Source organism: Epargyreus clarus, unplaced genomic scaffold (assembly GCF_041222505.1).
Source record: "Epargyreus clarus isolate Ecla_fem2 unplaced genomic scaffold, WU_Ecla_fem_2.2 ptg000014l, whole genome shotgun sequence".
Classification (NCBI taxonomy): Eukaryota; Metazoa; Arthropoda; class Insecta; order Lepidoptera; family Hesperiidae; genus Epargyreus; species Epargyreus clarus.
The window spans coordinates 2,314,141-2,332,630 of NW_027332222.1; the positions used below are offsets into that span (position 1 = coordinate 2,314,141).

General features: G+C 36.4%; 1 long non-coding RNA gene across 1 annotated transcript; it reads right to left on the reverse strand.

Moving 5' to 3' along the window:
- Positions 1–7,990: 7,990 nt before the first annotated feature.
- Positions 7,991–8,901, reverse strand: LOC140747159 (uncharacterized). Its single transcript, XR_012102853.1, has 3 exons — positions 8,565–8,901; positions 8,347–8,474; positions 7,991–8,117 (listed from the first exon to the last, which is right to left on the reverse strand). It is a non-coding gene; the product is annotated as an uncharacterized LOC140747159 (long non-coding RNA).
- Between the last annotated feature and the right edge of the window lie 9,589 nt (positions 8,902–18,490).

Below are 18,490 nucleotides of genomic sequence, written 5' to 3' on the forward strand. Positions count from 1 at the left end.
AGTTTGTTACAAAACTGTGTAAACAGTTTCTTAAAAAAGTGTTTAGTGTTACATTGCGTGTTTAGTAAAGTTAAGTTGCAAGTCTTTACAACTTTCAAAACAACTGAAGATATTAGAGGTCTTCTTTAACAAAAATGATAAAGATTAAACAGAAGCTGGCCTTAACGCTATTCTATAATATAATCCTTCTCAATTGGAAACGCTTTTGTTTTTAAAATAAAATTGTATGCAAATTTTGTTTTGATGGCAGTTCCTGTACACCGCGGTGGATAGGCTTTACATTTAATTAATTTCAAGAGTAATTCTATGTCCAAGTGTGTCATTACTTTTAATTAAATCAAACCAGTCAATACAACAAACCAACCAAAAAATAAATGAAACCACACGAACATCGAGGTTGAGAAGTAAATAAAAAGTTTTTTTTAACAAACGAACTAAATTTTGGTTTCAAAACTGAAACTGAGCACGCGGTTCAAATGTTCCGATAATCACATTGAAATTGAAATGTCTCGTGTACCTGAATGCACACTTTTTAAACTAAAATACGACACGAGATTCTACTCGTATAAGTCAAAAATAAGGGTAACGGCATTATTCGGATGAAAAACTTAAAAGGAATTACCACTTTTACATTGACTCAATATATCATCAAAAACAATAGACAAAAACGTATTCACAGAAGTTTACCGTAAAAATATCATTGTATCTGTAACTGCCGCGAAAATGAAATTGTAAGACGCTTGTAAATTTTTTCCAACTTGTGGAAATCCAAAACCGCAAACTTACTGAGTGTATCCGCGGAACAGTTGGTTAAAGTTTTTGTGTTGTGTGCGAGATACTTCTATGCTCCGAGTTGTATTGGTAGCGTCTTCTTATTCAGAACTCGTTGAAGTTTCAGTAATACTTTTTACTGGACTGAGCAGGGTAATTTTTCGAGCGTATGTAGGTAAGTAATATACTTAATTATGTACGTACAATGTACATATGTATATTAGTTATATATGTCTTATTAATTAGCAGGCGTTAAAACACCTACTTAAGTCTTGATTGATATTAACGCAGGATAATGGTGGATGTTTCCTTTTTTTTGTTTTTACAATAATTTCTTCTACTTATTATATATTTTAAAATTCTTCTTTATCTGTACTCCCTAATTCTATCCTTCTAGATCTTTCACATGTGCAGAGTTTACTTAGTACCGTAGAACTAACTTACTAGCTCAAGAACTATATACCTACGTCGGGCTTAGTATCCGCCGAACAAACGTTTCATTCCCCACTTCGCCTATCATCTTATTTGCATAAGTAAAACTGTGAAATGAGTCGAAAAATGCCCGAGGACCGATTTCGTTCATATTCGGAAATTCCGTTGTTCTCTTCATTAATACACAGCTTTGTGCAGTTAACCAACGTCTGCTCTTGTGTTTTTTATTCTGTTTTTGGGGTGTTGAATGTATTCATAGGTTACGGGTAGATACTGTCTACTTTGATTTTTTAGAAACCGTATTTTATTCTTCTGCCTTTGTAACTTTTATGAGAGTCACTAAAATCCTTTTTTACTTGTTTTTTTCTGTTTTGACCCTACACTTCTTTTCGAGCTGTTGGGAAGCATGTTGAGAATGCATTTTTACAAACTCTTTTCTGTAACTCAGTTTTTTCTCAGTAACTCTAAGACCAAATCTTAAACTTGTTTTTGAAGGTCGTACGTAGGTTTGGCTAACTCGAACGTATCAGGGATTTCGTGTATAAGTTGTAATACCACGGAAATACATACGCAGAACTAACTTAGTAGCAGCTAGTTAGTAATAGCGCTATAACTTTATAATTCGTGTCTTAGTGTTCACGGAACCAATGTTTAATTCCCCACTTCGCCCGTCAACTTATTTGCATAAGCAAAACTGTGAAATGAGCCGGAAAATGCCCGATGACCGATTTCGTTCATATTCGGAAATCCCATTGTTCTCCTCATTAATACGGTATGTGCAGTTAACAAGCGTCCGCTCTTGCTTTTATTTCAGTTTTTGGTGTTGAATGTTTTCGTACGTCATAGATTCTACCGATGAATTCGATTTTTAAGTAGTCTTATCCATTAAGCGTTTCAAAGTGTCCTTTCATTTATGGTTTGTACCTCGTATTCTCATATTCTCGACAGTCACGAGAATGATTGTTTTACCTGCGTTTTTCTTTTCTAGTTGTACTTTTGGTGCGCTTGTAAAATATATTAATGTTTAAAATTACCGACAGCAACAATCGATACCATAAGGATGGCTAATAAACGTCACAATAATGTATAATACTTTTTTTTGTTTCACTTCTTCAAAGCGTGCACAAACGCCAAAGAAGTAGGTTGGTATAACTTCCTACATATGTACAATGCACATGAGTTATACTCGTTATTGTGCGACTTTTTGTATGACCTTAGGCTAAAGATATCATGTTCAAACACTAGAATGATAGGCAAAAAATTATACCACTGAACAACCACGTTTTGTTAATTCACTCAAATATAATACACAATATCAATTCCGCTAATGTTAGTTCTAAATGTATAAGTTAGGTAACACCCGAGTTCCGTTAAAACAAGAAACACATTAAAACTGGAATAGCTAGACAAAATGGTTTGCCAAACTCCTTGTAGTTTCGGATGTCGCACAGTCTTCTGAAAGATATTCTATTCGAATACATACAGAATCTATGTAGTTTTCGCTACGTTGCCGTTGCCCCATATTGAAATTCTTGACATCTAAAAATTCAATTTTATGTCACCCGACCCCCGAGCTTGCTGATGTTCAAGTTGGGCGTGTTTTTTTTTTTTTTTTTTTTTTTTTATAATATAAGAGTAGCAGACGAGCATGCAGTCCACCTGATGGTAAGTGGCTACTGCCGCCCATGGACATCTGTAATCAACCCCAGATAGGATTAGATATTCCTACCTGAGGTCGGCCACAGATGCGCCGCTACCCCTGAGGACTAAGCTGGAACGCCTCGGAAAAGTCTGTCTCCCTTACCACACCCTTCAAACCGGAACACAGCAGCGCTTAACACTGCTGTTATTAGGTAGAAATAGGTGTGGCGGTGGTGCCGCCGGAGTCGAACCACAAAGGGTTCTACCACCTTTAAATGTTTTATGAGTATGTTAACATAACGCCATCTAGTAGCGAGCGTAAAAAGTACTTAAAGTATAATGTACTCCTTTAATGAATTTGAGCCATGTAGAATAGATGATTAAGTCAATACTTACCATTTAGTTCGCGTAGATCACCCTAGATGCCGTTAAGATAAGGCTGTAAAATATTACCGCCCTATTGGAATTCACAACAGAGAGTTGGTTGTTGCGATTTCTATGTTATTTATTATAATATATCGATGGTGATGGAAGATATATGGTAGTTTTTTTATTTTAAATTATAAGTATAGGTAAATGCAGTCTTTCAAAATAAATGGGTTACGCAATACCAAAACCGTCAAATTTAACTAATTATTTATCATAAGTTCAAAGATACCTACAAAATATTAATTATTTACAGTGTCAAATGTATTGTTTCATTATTTTTGATGCGGCAGTCTTGTAGTAATCGAATGCAAGGAAGATGACCTAAAAGGGTAAACATCAGATCAGCTTGTAACGATAAAAAACATATAAAAAGAAAAATTTAGATTTGGAACTTAAATAATAGTCCATTATTTCTTTAAATACGTTGTAATAGTACTTTTCTTGTTTACTTATGTTTTCTAATCCCATTCCAATAACGAATAGCAACATCGGCAAAATGTCGCCAAACTTGTAGCAGCTTCGGCTACCGAGAACAAGCTTGCACTGAAAGGGATTTTATTCAAATAGTTTCTAGTACGTTGCGGTTGGTGTATATTGAAATTCTTGTACACTGCGGCCGCTAAAAATTTTAATTTAACGTCACCTGCCGCTCGAGCTTGTCTTGTTGTTAAACTCGGGCGTGTTTCATGTCAAGAATTTCCGGCTGTCGAGTTTATAATGGACATGTTTTACGTCTACTGTTAAACGGTATTTGTGGGTTAATAATATGTTAGTAATTTATTTTTGTGGTGACATAATTTAATGGCAAATATGTTATAGGAAAATGTGATTCATTTTCTTTGTTACTCGTAACGTAACGTAAATTATCTCTATTAATAAGATTGGTAAAAAATTCGTACATTACTAACATTACTTATACAGGTAATTTAATTACCTTTGATACTTAGAGGTTTGAAAAACATACAAAGAAACGAATAAAAATGTTTTTCCTTCTCCATTACTAGAGATGTCTGTGAACACATAAATTATAACACCCTTCAGACCAGAATACAGCAGCGCTGAACACTTGAACACAATTATTCGACAAAAAAAAGTTGTGGCGTCTAGAAGTGAACCACAAAGGATTTTACCACCTTTTAAAACTTATACCTAGAGAAGAGTACGTATGGTAACTGTACTTGCTTTAGCTATTCCCAATTTCATCCAATTAAACAAATTTAATTTTAAATATAGACACAAAATAATTCCTCACTATAGTTAAATAATTAAATTTTACGGCCAATTAAGTTTGATTACACACTCGAGATGGGTACCGTTAACGAGAATAGCTATAAACAAAATTTGTCGCGAAACTTCCATTAGTTTTAGGTTACGCGGTTAGAGGGTTCTGTTCAAATATTCTGCGGTTAATCACAGCAGCTGCTAAAAAGAATGTCTCACTCTAGAGCTTGTTTTTGAAACTCGGGCATGTTTAATTCTGAACCTTTCAATTCCTCGGGCACTTTTCAAACTTTATAGTATTGTAGCAGGTTGTGTAGATACTATATTTTAATAGAGTTTACAATGAGATTTTCAAGTATCAAAATATGTCGATAATGTATAGGTACTACATGCAGGAGACCGTGGATTTGACGCTGGTGTACGATCGCGTGTCTTTACACGCCCAGTGGACGCCGCGTTTGCACGCAGCGGGCGAACGCTCGCTTACGTACTTTTTCCCCAAATCAGTTGAGCGCTGCCACTACACATAACGGGTGCCCGACAGTCCTATTTAGACACCGAGGCCCTCAGGTATGTGGGACGCCTGCTCCATATACACCCGCCGCTTTTACCGGACGCCCTTATTAGTTACTATATTTTCAAGTAAATAAAAGAGTAAGCGACCAAAATCGCGAGCGCTCTCTTGTATACGATAAAATTAAAACAACATGCCATCAAATTCATATTTGTAAGCAGCGGCTCCATCTTGCGGCGTGTTGCTATAAATAACTACCGCAAAGGATATAAGCCGGCGCGCCAACGCAAAGTTTTTCAATTAAAAAGGTCTTACGTCCCCACGTTAACCGTGATTCCCTTTATAAGGACCAACAACAATTTTATTTTTGTTTACTAAGGGAATAACTTACGCCTGAAGTTTAACTTAGAATAATAGATATGGCGGCGGGTAAGTTAGTCTACATTATTAACTTAAGTGTCTAGGTTCGAACCGTAAACCCTTTGCCTGTCACACCGAAATGACGACTGCCGTGTCATACGCTCGTTATTAATATTACTGTATCAATGTATTCAATGTTTACCTACTAAAGATATGTGACAATTTCTTGTAGCAAAAAAAATGAAAAATGTTGGTGTACTTACCTATGGTAGGCAAAACATTTATAAATTAATTAACGAGCTATAGACAAAACATACATACATACATCATCATCATCATCATCATCATCAACATCATCATCATCATCAACCCATTACTGTCCGACTGCTGGGCACGAGTCTCCTCTCATTATGATGAGAAGGATAAGGTCATAGTCCACCGCGCTGGCCAAGTGCGTATTGGTAGACTTCACATACATTTGAGATTTTTTTTTATAAATCTCTCGTGTAAGCAAGTTTCCTCACGATGTTTTCCTTCACCGTTTAGCATGTGATAATTAATTTCTAATCCGCACATAATTTTGAAAAATCAGAGGTACGTGCCTGGGATTTGAACCTCGCACCCCTCGATCGAGAGGCCGAGTTTCTTAACCACTAGGCTATTACACTCCGAAGAAACTCCGCAGGTAAAATCTTGTGAAAACTTTTACACACATTTAAGTAGCATTTTACATTGCTTTAATAGACACAATATTGAAACCCTCATTTTGTTAGCAGGTGTCCTAGCCAAGGACTTGTTCAACCCTCAGCATAATTATGTGAGGTAATATTAATTCCTTGCGAACCACTTAGCTAATGATTTATTGTCTACACATCGTTATAATTATAACAGCTTTGACAAGTGACGAATATAATAATTATTATTACTTGGCAACACCTGCCAACTTCACAATTAGGTATTGTGTCTCTGTTGTCTCGCACCCAGAATAGACCTACCGAGCAACTCCGAGAAGGACGGTGGTGTGTGTGGCAGCATATCGTCGTAGTGAGGTGTAGCATAAGCGTAAACTCTACTGGATAGCGCCGAAGGGGAACCGCGCTTTGAGGACTCCGGGTGCATTCCAATGGAAATCCCGGGGTCCTCGGAGTTCTGTACTCCGAGGGCGGCCACCCGGGTGGGATTTTAATGCGTTAAATGCCCAATGCTCCACATTGCGAGATTTTTCCTTATCAAACGAGCTAACAAGGAATTTTAAATAAAGTTCTTAAACAATGTAATAGCAAATAATCACGACAGAATAAATGCTAATAAGTCAAAAAATCCCATTAAATCTAACAAGAATATCCTCGGTCCACAAAATTGTTCTAAAACAGCTTAACTCCGCAATCTTCTATGAGAAGTCAAACAAACCCTTTATGTACTAAAATATTCTGGGTACAGCCTCATAATTAGCGCGCAGTCACGTTTGTAAGCAGATGGCCTTAATTACAGACGCTGATCACATCTTGTCGATGCCGTGATCTAAAATTATCATTGATATAAATACTTGTGTCAATAACGCTACAGGCGGTTTGAAAGTTGGTGGAAGTATATGCTGTTTTCTACAACGGCTCCGGTTGTTTGTAAGGATGCTTTTTTTACCCGACCATGGAATGTTAAGTTTTTTCGAACGTAACCTATGTCTTATTCGGTGGCATACCCTACAGCCCAAACAGGATTTGAAATGTCGCTCTGCTTAACTATCCGGCAAACTAGAATACAGCAACATTTAACCCTTCTACTATAATCTGCTATCAAGCTGAACGATTTGCTATAAGGGAAAACGTGAGTGTGACGGTAGCACCTCCGCACCACGAAAGGTCCCTAACAGCATTTATTATCTAAAAAAGATAAAACCCACCCTTCACGCAATACACCGATACCAGTCGTCAAAGTAGGTTACGTAAAGTAGGTTACGTGCAAATTTCACATGTATGCAGATGACTTACAATTATATATCTCATTCAAACCAGGTGAAACTGATACGGCAGTAAACAAATTAAATTCTGACCTTGAAAATATATCCCTGTGGTCTAAACACAATGCCTTAGTATTGAACCCGAAAAAAACAAAGTTTTTGATTTTGGGAACACCAACACAGATCCGTAAGATTGGTGCAAAAAGGCCGACGATTACTTTAAACGGAGAACAAATAGAAAGAGTGACAGAAGCACGAGATCTTGGGGTCGTCATTGATGAAAATCTTAGATTTGAGAAGTATATTATGAACACGGTACGTAACTGTTATTATAGGCTAAAAATATTATACCGTATAAGAGATTATCTTAGTGAGACATTGCGCGTTAATCTCTGTGAAGCACTTGTTCTGTCTAAATTAAATTATGGGGACACTCTTATTGGGCCACGACTTCTAGCACGTACAAAGAAAGTCATCCAACGAGTACAGAATGCCTGTGCGCGTTTTTGTTTTAACATCCCGCCTCGCTCTCACGTTACTCCCTATATTAATACAGCCAACATACTAAAAATGGACCTTCGCAGGCACTTACATCTCGCCACGTTACTATTTGGCATTATAAAAAATAAAGAACCGCTTTACCTCTTCAATAAGCTGGATTATTAACACGATAGAACCAGATCAGCTCCAGACAAATTGTGGTACCCATCCTACTGCTCAGCTGCCTTCAGGGGCAGCTTCAGGTACAGCGCCACGAAATGTTGGAATAACATACCGCCTCCTCTTCGGAACCTAAAAACAATAGGGAGTTTTAAATATAAACTAAAAATGTTACTATTACAAAAACAAAAAGAAGATAATAAGGTATAATAGGAAACATAGTAAAGAGTTATTATCCCATATTGAACAACGCTCGCACACGTACACATATTTTATACCACACACACATATATTGTATACCTATTATAATTCCTTTGCCTTAGTTCTAGTTAGGGCTTAATCTGAAGTAACCCTAACCTACCTCTAATTTGTAGCTCATTGGCATGGATGCTGGTTTCCACATTTCGGGCGCGGTGCTACTGGGTAGTGGGAGGGTATGATCGGAGCGCATGGCTATAGTCATACGGAAATGTTCCATTCTCAGTCGTCCTGTGAATAATAAGATAGTACTTAAAATTTCTTGGCTCAATAATAAGATTATTTGTAGTGTACATGTGTCTATAAAATATTTGTACTTACCAATTTATATAAACAATCAGTAGTAATCCAGTGGAGTTTCGAATATATGTATATTATACAGGTACATCAAAAATTATTTGTAAGATAACTGTGTCGGGCAGGCGGCGGCCGTCCGAGCCGCCTCGTATCATGGGGCAAACTGAAAACCAGAGCTGTGGGTAGGTGTTTTTAACCGCTCATGGCAGAATTCTGAGTTTGCACCCTTTCGCGATTGTTGCAGCGCATAGTACTTTAACAGCACTAGATAATTATAACCTTTGTTTTGTTATTGCCTTTTGTTTGTTTTTGTTCAAGTTTTTATTTCTTTATTTTTTTTTTTTTTTGTTTTTCTTGTTGTTATTACTTTTGTTTTTTTGTGATTTTTGTTTTTTTTCTTAAATTTATTTTTTTATTTTTATTTTAGTATATTTAGTTTTAAGAAATTGTACTGTGTACTGCAATTGTGGTGAATAAATTATATTATTATTATTATTATTATTATTATAAAGGAAAGTTCATGAGATCCTTCACAAAGGTAGCCTTCCGGGTCAGAATTAAAACTTTCCACCCCAATCACTGCACTTCACAGCTTTCCGATCAAACGAAGTTGATTGATCATTGCCTTTTTGTTAATCCCCCTTGTTTCAACTTCGTCGAAGTTATGAATAAAAGAATGGCTAAGTTCGGCTCTTGTAAAGTGCTCAGTTTTTGCAAGGGACCTTTATTGGAACAAAAATGTCGAACAGGTTCGCAATTTAAGTTTTAATTTAGTTTGTACATAATATTAAAGAACCGTCTTGGAAAGATTATGTGTATGTTAAGTAAATATTTAGAAATGTTTAAAGAAAGTGCCAGTTCTCATGAGTTTTGGCCTGTGCCATTCACCAACTGACAGATGCTGTTCGCAGTATGTGAGTGGAGCGGGTTTTGTTCCGATTAAGTGAGATCGATTAATTGATTGTCATTATAATGTGAACAGCGAAATCTGTCAATCGGCGAAAAATAAAACTCGGGTAAAAAATCTGGTGGATCAATACCTAACCTGACGAAGTAGCCTGAAGAAGATCGCGGAAAACCGTTGGATTCAAAAGAAATGAAACGGGTTAGTGGCATAGATAATATAATAGATATATCAACGCCTTGTAATTGAAGGAAGCCAATAAATGACTTAAACAGCTGACACTTCTGTCAGCCGTTTAATGGCTGTCATGGTGTAATTTACGCGGAATAATATCGACCTACGCAGTTAAGACACGAAATCGAAGAAAAAGAAATATGGTTTCATTCGTAAATGATCTACAAACTACCTAATTTTTTTTAACATTTTTCAAACACGAAAATAATTTACAGTGACAATGGTCAAAAGGTTACATTTTCTTGTTAGGTTTTTGGTTAGTGGTAACAACTAGAAAAGACATTAAGTTTCAAAAGGCTTATGGATGGAGCAAATATCAATTAAATAACCCGAATATTACCTATGCATAAGTTACACAACCTTAACAGATAAGGACGTAAACACATTTAACTTGCCAAAAATCATTAAATGTCGACAAAGATATCATTAGTTCCCAGAAATAAATACATTATTATGGAGTTGTTTAAAAACGGTCACAAATGTCCACTTCGTCCGCATGAATTAAGTTTGTAACGGAATAAAATAATATAGTTAGTTCTGCATAGTCTTAGTTCCCAATTCGTTTAAGAACTCGCCCGACTACACGCGAACCGGAAAAGTTCCGGTCGCAAAAACCACTAAATGTTGAAAGTGGTAAGGGCGACTTGCAACTCTTTACACTGCGATTTTGCGACTATATATTGACATTGAAAATCGAGTGTTATTATTTTTCTTTGGAGTCACCTGACTAATAATGATATTTTTTACATATAACATGCGACTTATTATATTTAAAACTTAAATATTTAAGACGTTGTGAGATAAATCAACCTCAACATCAAATTACTAACGTCATTTTTCGGAACAGAACAAAATAGAAGTAGGTAGTACATTCAAAAAAAATATAACGGAGAATATACAAACACATGAATCTATATTCAACAACAATAATATATTTTGCTAAAAATTAACTCTATGATGTTATGTCTGTCTGGCTGGCAATAAAGTCTAAAACCCTCTATAAGACTTCTGTTAAAAAACATCAATCTGATATGGCATATCATAGTGGTATACCATATGGTATTTGGAGTGGGCATACCCCCACCAACTACCACACTACATCATTATTATGTTTTTTTAAGATAATCGCACGTGTACATTTGTCGTGATAGAATTGTCCAATTACCAGGGGCCGGCCGCGGCTTACCGCTGCTTATGTAAATTTATTACCCCGGATTCGCAAACAAAATATTTTTTCCACTCGCATCGGGATTGCGTCTGTCCTTCGTCCTCTCAGCAGTTAAATGCTTTATTCATTGAAGAACCTTGCTCGAAATTCTTAATAAGATCTAAAATGACACTTTTTGCGAAGAAGATAAAATGTGGATTGGAATGAAGCGAATCTTATTAAACCATCAGGTAGGTATAATTATGAATATACTTCTACGATATATTTAGTTCAATAAGTTAATACTTTAATTTTGCTTCGGTTCTTATCATTTCTAAACTTACTAAGTGTAAAGTTATAGGAGACAAAAGAGAAGCAACCAAGCATGTATTCCATGTAGATCGCTGGCATCCATAGATACTATAAAAACTTCAAATTAAACAGAAACCTTAACTAAAGTCAATCACAGAAGTAATGTTGCTAAAGTCTGCCACGACACCTTTGAGAGCTTTTACTAGAAGTCCTAAAATTTCAAATGAAACTTTTCTTCACCTAGATCGCCTCTTTTTTTATTTATAATATAGGATTAGCGGACGAGCATGCAGTCCACCTGATCAGTCGCCCATAGACATAAGTAATCAAACCCAGATAACCCCTAAGCGTCGCTACCCCTTGAGGACTAAGCTGGAACGCCTCTGAAAAGTATATCGCCCTTACCACACCCTTCAAACCAGAACACAGCAGCGTTTAACACTGCTGTTATGAGGTAAAAAGAGGTGTGGCGGTGGTGCCGCCGGAGTCGGATTCTACCACCAAACTACTAATTTAGTATTTTCTCTCCTATTAAGTATTATAGTATTCTTTCCTTACATACAATACTCTTGTGAAGTAGGTATGTATATTAATAATTTCATGTAAATCGACCATTCTAGTCCATAATATTACCAGTGATTAAAACGTAGAATCTACAATTAAATTCTCCCTGAATATAGCGAGAATGCAGAAGCGGCAAATGATAAATTGCCTAAAACCTGTTATTCTGCCGCTAGATAATTCATATTTATGGCCCTCGCTAATAACAGTTACGAAGATGCCTCCATCAATGATAAGGAGGCGTTGTGCACACAATCGTTATCTTTTATGAATTAATTACATAACAATAATTTTGAGGAAGTGAGGTATCATTTTATTATGGCGTCCATAGGTTTTGATAATATTAGAGAAGTAGCAACTGATCATGGAGTCCATCTGATAGTAAATGCCACTGCCATTCATGGACACCTGTAATCAATCTCGGATTATAAGAATAACAACAGATACTTTGTTGTCCGTGAAGTGAAGTCAGTGAAGGTGGAACGCCTCAGATAAATATTTCACCTTACCACACCTTTCAAAGCGGAATATAAGCACTTAAGACTGCTGATATCATTCAGATTTAGGTGTGGTGGTGGTGCTCGGAGTCGGTAGTGTCTACCACAAGGAAGTTACTATTGGTCATGATCATGTAAAATCAACCTAAAATAGGATAATACTTAATCTGAGGTTAGCCGATTGTTGCTGCCTTACCTTAAGATCTAAGTTAGGGCACCTCATCTAAGCTTCTGCTTTGCTGCAACACTTAACTCTGCTGTAATATCATAATACGCTGTAGCAGTAATGCCTGCGAAGATAAACCGTGAACTGTTCTACTATCTTGAAATCTTCTCGAATCTTGTATTTATGATTTTTAAATATTCTGTAAAACCTCTTGAAAATTGCATTAAACCTACTATATATACTACTAGATAGACTAGCCTTTAGTATATTGAACATACGAGTAGGAGTATCAAGCCAGCATTTGGTATAATTGCAATGACGATTTATAGTGAGAAGCGAAGCGAGTGTCGTATTCTGGCGCCAACTAAACTACTCGTATCTTGCAGACTAATTGCGATATTGCTATAGCATTTTAAGGATTATAGAAAAGACTCGTAAGCAGTAAAAGTCTTGTGGAAGAAAAGCGGCCTCTTTGATTGAGGAATTGAAGAGTCACGCCCCAGGTTCAAATCCCAGGCACGCAATATTACGTATTATAAATTAGTTGAGACTAATTTAGGTAATAGTTCATTACGCTAGTCAAATACGGATTATCACTTCACACTTCTTTGCTATTTTTTACAGAGCTCTCAGGCGTATTTACAATATTTTTAACGCAATAACACACTATAAAGTTCATGATAACATGCAAATAACATCGAAAAATCACAGATATCTGAGATTCTATCTCTAGACCTTCAAAATGCAGACCTAAAATACCACTAGACGCTCTACCACTCTCGCTTTCTCTTATTGTAACAGGAATTATAACTAAATAAACGAAGAAACTACAAGATATCTTAAGAAATTCCCTTAATAGATAGATACCATGTTTTGATGAGAACACACGAAGCTAATGAATATTCACGGAACGAGGAAACTTTTCCGTTAAAAACTAATGAAGCCAATTTACTAATTCGGCAACTTTCCGCGGAAATTAATTCGAGCAACGCGTAAACGAAAAATAATGTTCCGCCGACGCTTTTCTTAATAGTGATGGGCCGTATGGTAATTATGGAGACATTTTTCGATATTTTTTTTAAATATATACGAGTATTATATTCATAAATGAAAACCCTTTGGGGTTCGACTCACACACCTATTTCAGCCTAATAATAGCAGTGTCAGGCGCTGTTGTGTTCCGTTTTGAAGGGTGTGTAAGGGTGGTAAGGGAGGCATATATTTCCGAGGCGTTCCAACTTAGTCCTCAGTGGTAGCGGCGCATCTGTGGCCAACCTCAGGTAGTAATATCTAATCCTATCTGGGGTTGATTACAGATGTTCATGGGCGGCAGTAGCCACTTACCATCTAAAGGACTGCAGACTCGTCTGCTACTCCTATATTATAAAAACAGACATACTTAGCCGAGACGTTTCTACTTAGACATCAGCGGAAGCAGCGCATTTGTGGCCGACCTCGGCTAGGACTCTTATCTTATCCGGAGCTGCTGACAGATGTCCATAGACGGCAGTAGCCACTTACCATCTAAAGGACTATATGGTCGTTTGCTATTTCTATATTATAAAAAAATAATAATAAATTCCCTTTTTTCTGTGGATATGTAATACGGATATCTTAATGTATTGGCACTCCTGAGGACTAATATGATTGCATTCTAAACATGGTCGCAGGTGAATTTCGTGGAGCCTTTTGTAGTCCGACTCTGGAGGTATTAACATTACAGCAATTTCTGCTGAATGCTGTTTTGTTCTGGTTTTGCATCTTTGATCAACTTAAGATTATTGTCTTATTTAGATTTGGACGGTAATGACCTTGCTTCTACAATAGAGTATGTTTTGGTGGTCAATAACATGACCAAAATACTTGAAGTAACCATCCGATTGACCCATATAGCGACAAGGTCTCTGGCATGTCGCCAGAGGAAATAGATGACCACTTAATTGCAGATTGACTGCGCGCCTAATACGCAAATTAATTCATTGAAATAGCAGGTTTGCATGATTGCTATTTCCAAGATATATCTGTGTTAGTTACGGATAGCTTCAAACACATTCATGCTTGTATTATTGTAGCAATCCGAAGGAACGCCTCGGAAAAGTATGTTTCCGTTACCGCACCCTTCAAACCAGAACACAACAGCGTTTAACACTGCTGTTATGAGGCACAAATATTCCCGTTGAAATCACTTCAGCTGTTCTTAAAATTTTATAAGCAAAATACTTATTGTTTGTGATTCTCCATATGAATGCCCCATCCCTATCCGAAGCTTAATTTGTGAGTAGCAGAAAGACAAACTGAACAAGCGATTAAGTCATAATAAGCATATTGGGAACGTAATGAGTTTGGAGCAAAATTTTCGCATAGGCATACCTACAATAAGTATGCATTTGATTTCTTTTACAAATTAATTTGTCGTTAACATTAACTTTTATAAATTTCAGCAGATCCTCAGTATTCAATTTCTCTGATTTCATTATTAAATATAAAATAGTAAAAATGAAATGTTGATTAATTACACCGTATTGTGTCCGCTTACATTATTGTTTAATCTTCAATTCGAAACCTTTTTATTATTACAAGGAAAAAAAGAAAAACTACAAAAACAGCGACATTTTTTAATTTCTCCAGATAGGTAATACGAATAAATACAAATAATAAAGAATCATACTTTTGGACAGGGAGACATACTTTTTCGAGACATTTAAGCTTAGTCCTCAGGGGTAGCGCCGCATTTGTGGCCGACCTCACTTACCATCAGGTGGACTGCATGCATGCTCGTCTGCTACTCTTATATTATATAAAGAAAAAGTTAATAATAAAGTGGCTACTGCCGCCCATGGACATCTGTAATGAACCCTAGATAGGATTAGGTATTCCTACCTGAGGTCGACCACAGATGCGCCGCTAGCCCTGAGGACTAAGCTGGATCGCCTCGGAAAAGTCTGTCTCCCTTACCACACCCTTCAAACCGGAACACAGCAGCGCCTAACACTGCTGTTATTAGGTAGAAATAGGTGTGGCGGCAGTGCCGCCGGAGTCGAACCACAAAAGGTTACCACCTTTGAAACTAATTTTATAACCGTGCAGTTTGTTTATTTATTTTGTCTGTTTGCAATTGTACTGTGTGTTGCAATATTCTTGAATAAAATATTTTCTTTCTTTCTTTCACTTACCATCAGGTGGACTGCATGCTCGTCTGCTACTCCTATTTCATAAAAAAGCCCGTAAACGGAGATACGTATAGAACCAGAAACAGGATAGAACTCAACTAAAGTTTTTAGTTAAAAGCAACTTTTCATATTCGACGTTTCCATCCGAAACGATAACTTGCCGCACTTAATTACTTTTCTGATAGGTAATTACGCTGATAATTTTCGGTGCCATTTGTTAAACTGTCCATAGGCACTGGTAATGACACGTCCGATGTTTAAACGGTAATTTCCCAAAATGATACGTCATATTTACTAAATTATGGCTGCTCATTTTTGAGCGAGGTTTCTTGGTTCCATTTTTTTAGTATTTTTTTATATAGTAGTTACAATTGAGGTTGCTGTCCGCTTGATGGTAAGTGGCCGTTGTCGCTCATGGATATTTGTAATGAATTCCAGATAAGATTTGAACCCTACCTAGTTGTATTGCTACCTTTTTTTTTTGTTTTCGAGGGGGAAACCTTCAAAAGGTACCCGACGACGTGGGAGCGTCGCCGGGTTATGTGGAATTAACCCATTTTTTTTTAATTTTAATTAAACGTAAAATATAACATGAAATATATTTTTAAGTATGTTTCTTTTAGCCAAGTCCATTAGAAAGCTTAATTTAATTCCTTCAAGCGTAAAACATTTAATTAACCCACTTCTAGCCGTCAGACAAATGTGGATTCTTTTAAAAGAAAATCGAGAGCGCCAGACATAAATCATGTCCTAGAAAAGAGTTATCAGATCACAGATGTTCAAAAAATTTGCCGCGAAATGAAACTTCAACGTCGAGCAAGTCTGGAGTTACGGAGTAATCGTTTTCCGCTCATGTCGGGTTTCATCTGCTATCTGGGGGCACGGCAGTGCGCTCGCCAAGTTCAGTATTGTATTGCATTTAAGAAATTATATCCCTGTACAAACGTTAGGGGGTTTTCTCAAAGAGTAGAGTTTGAAATATGAACGCCAGGATTCATGTCGACACTGTCACGAGAAACCAACAGGATTAAGATTTAAATTCCTGATGTCGTGAAAGAGATAAAATGGTATAGTATATATTAAGGTGCATAAATATGTTCTTATACTCTGTGTGAATGATTTTTAATATGTATGGCATAAAATAATGCTTTAACAATTTTTCCTTTGCGAACTTGTAATGAATAGAATAACTTTAAAATGAAGGAAATTTTCATTATTTTTAGGTGTAACAAAATATCAAAAAGTTCTACAGTGATGATAGATGAAATCGCCTTAAAATCATACTAAGACTAACAAAAAATATGTCTTATTGTTCTCGTAAATATTACATAATTTCGCACCGTTACATTTAACCACTTTTAGTATAATAATAAAAGGCGTTTGTTCCATTTATAAAGAAATATAGCCTGACTTTGTAATCTTAAATAGCACAAAAAGATCTGGCGATAAATAATACACTTACTTTTATATACATCCGAACAAATAAACAGCCGTTAAAAGTTGTAAAGGAAAAAGTTTTTCCATTCGGGCCATTAGGCGGTCATGCGGTGCGACCTGCCCGAGTTTGTAATGCGGTTTACGTTGTATGCGGTATTGTTCGAGATTATCGCTCTTGTTTAAAATTTCTAGACGTAAACGTAGGTTTGATTTTTTTTATATGTATGGTTTGTGTGTTTGGTTGTTTTTATGAGATTGTAGTGACAAAATATGCATTTATGCATATACGTACTGGGTACTGAGTCTATTTTTTTTTATAATATAGAGTTAGCAAACAAGTATGCAGTCCACTTAAGTGGCTACTGCCGTCAATGGACATCTGAAGAAGGCATGTATCTGTGTCTTTGCTTACCTGTACTTTGCTACCCTGAGGACTAACCTTACCATTACCACACCCTACAAACCAGACCACAGCAGTGCTTAAGTTTGAAAATCTTTCGAACTTAAGCACTGCTGTGCTTAAGTTTGAGTGCTTATAATTTATTACCGATTTTTGTACAAGAAGATTCGAGCTTCTTATGTATTCAGTTAGCGCCTTAATTACGGGAGCACCTGGCTCAGATTAACTAGACCAACATTACTGAGGTCCCGCCACTTGAATAATGTAGGCTCCACAAAACACGAGTAACGATCTAGATGATTGACGATAGAAAGTATTAAAATTCAGATCAAATTAAATTTCGCTACCCAATCTTGATTGAAAATTCTAGGCAATTATTTAGTTGCTTTCGATAGACAAAATATAATGATGACGTGGTCCTTTATCAAAGTACTTTATTTTATTCATCGTAATAGTATGTTTTATTTTAGTAAGATTTTTTTATAATTCAAGGAGCAAACAAGTATAAGAGATAATCTATCTGAAGCCAGTAACAATAGCGTTACTACCTCTGGATATAAGGTGCTTCATATGTAGGTCTCTTAGCCTTCCACCTACACGCTAGAAATAAGTGTTACGATGGTCCCCGCTTGAACCATACTGATTGCTCAATTGTTCTGAGACGACTGAAATTATGTTAAGTGAATGCATGCTTAGGAAACAATGGAGCTCAACGTTCAGGAGTCTATTCCCCTACATACATGTATCTAAAGTCAGAATCCTTCACATACAAAATTTGATCTCATCTTCACACTCGAAAGTACAATGTCACTGACTCGAAAAGAAGACGAATTTGATATTTCGCCGCAATCAGCTTAAGACATACCAAATGAAAAAAATAGCACTCCTCCATTATCGGTTGGCGTCTATTCAATCCTGGCATCAGACGTAATAATAAACGCAAGAATTCCATTACTTTCATTCTCATTTATTTTGGAAGATGTCCATAAGACTGGGTACTCGTAATAGTGCCTACATGGGGTCATGAAAGCTAATAGCGTTTAATATCAGACTTTTATACGCAATAACAGCATTAACTGAACCGTTATCTTAACGGCAGGCTTCGACACATTTTACCAAATG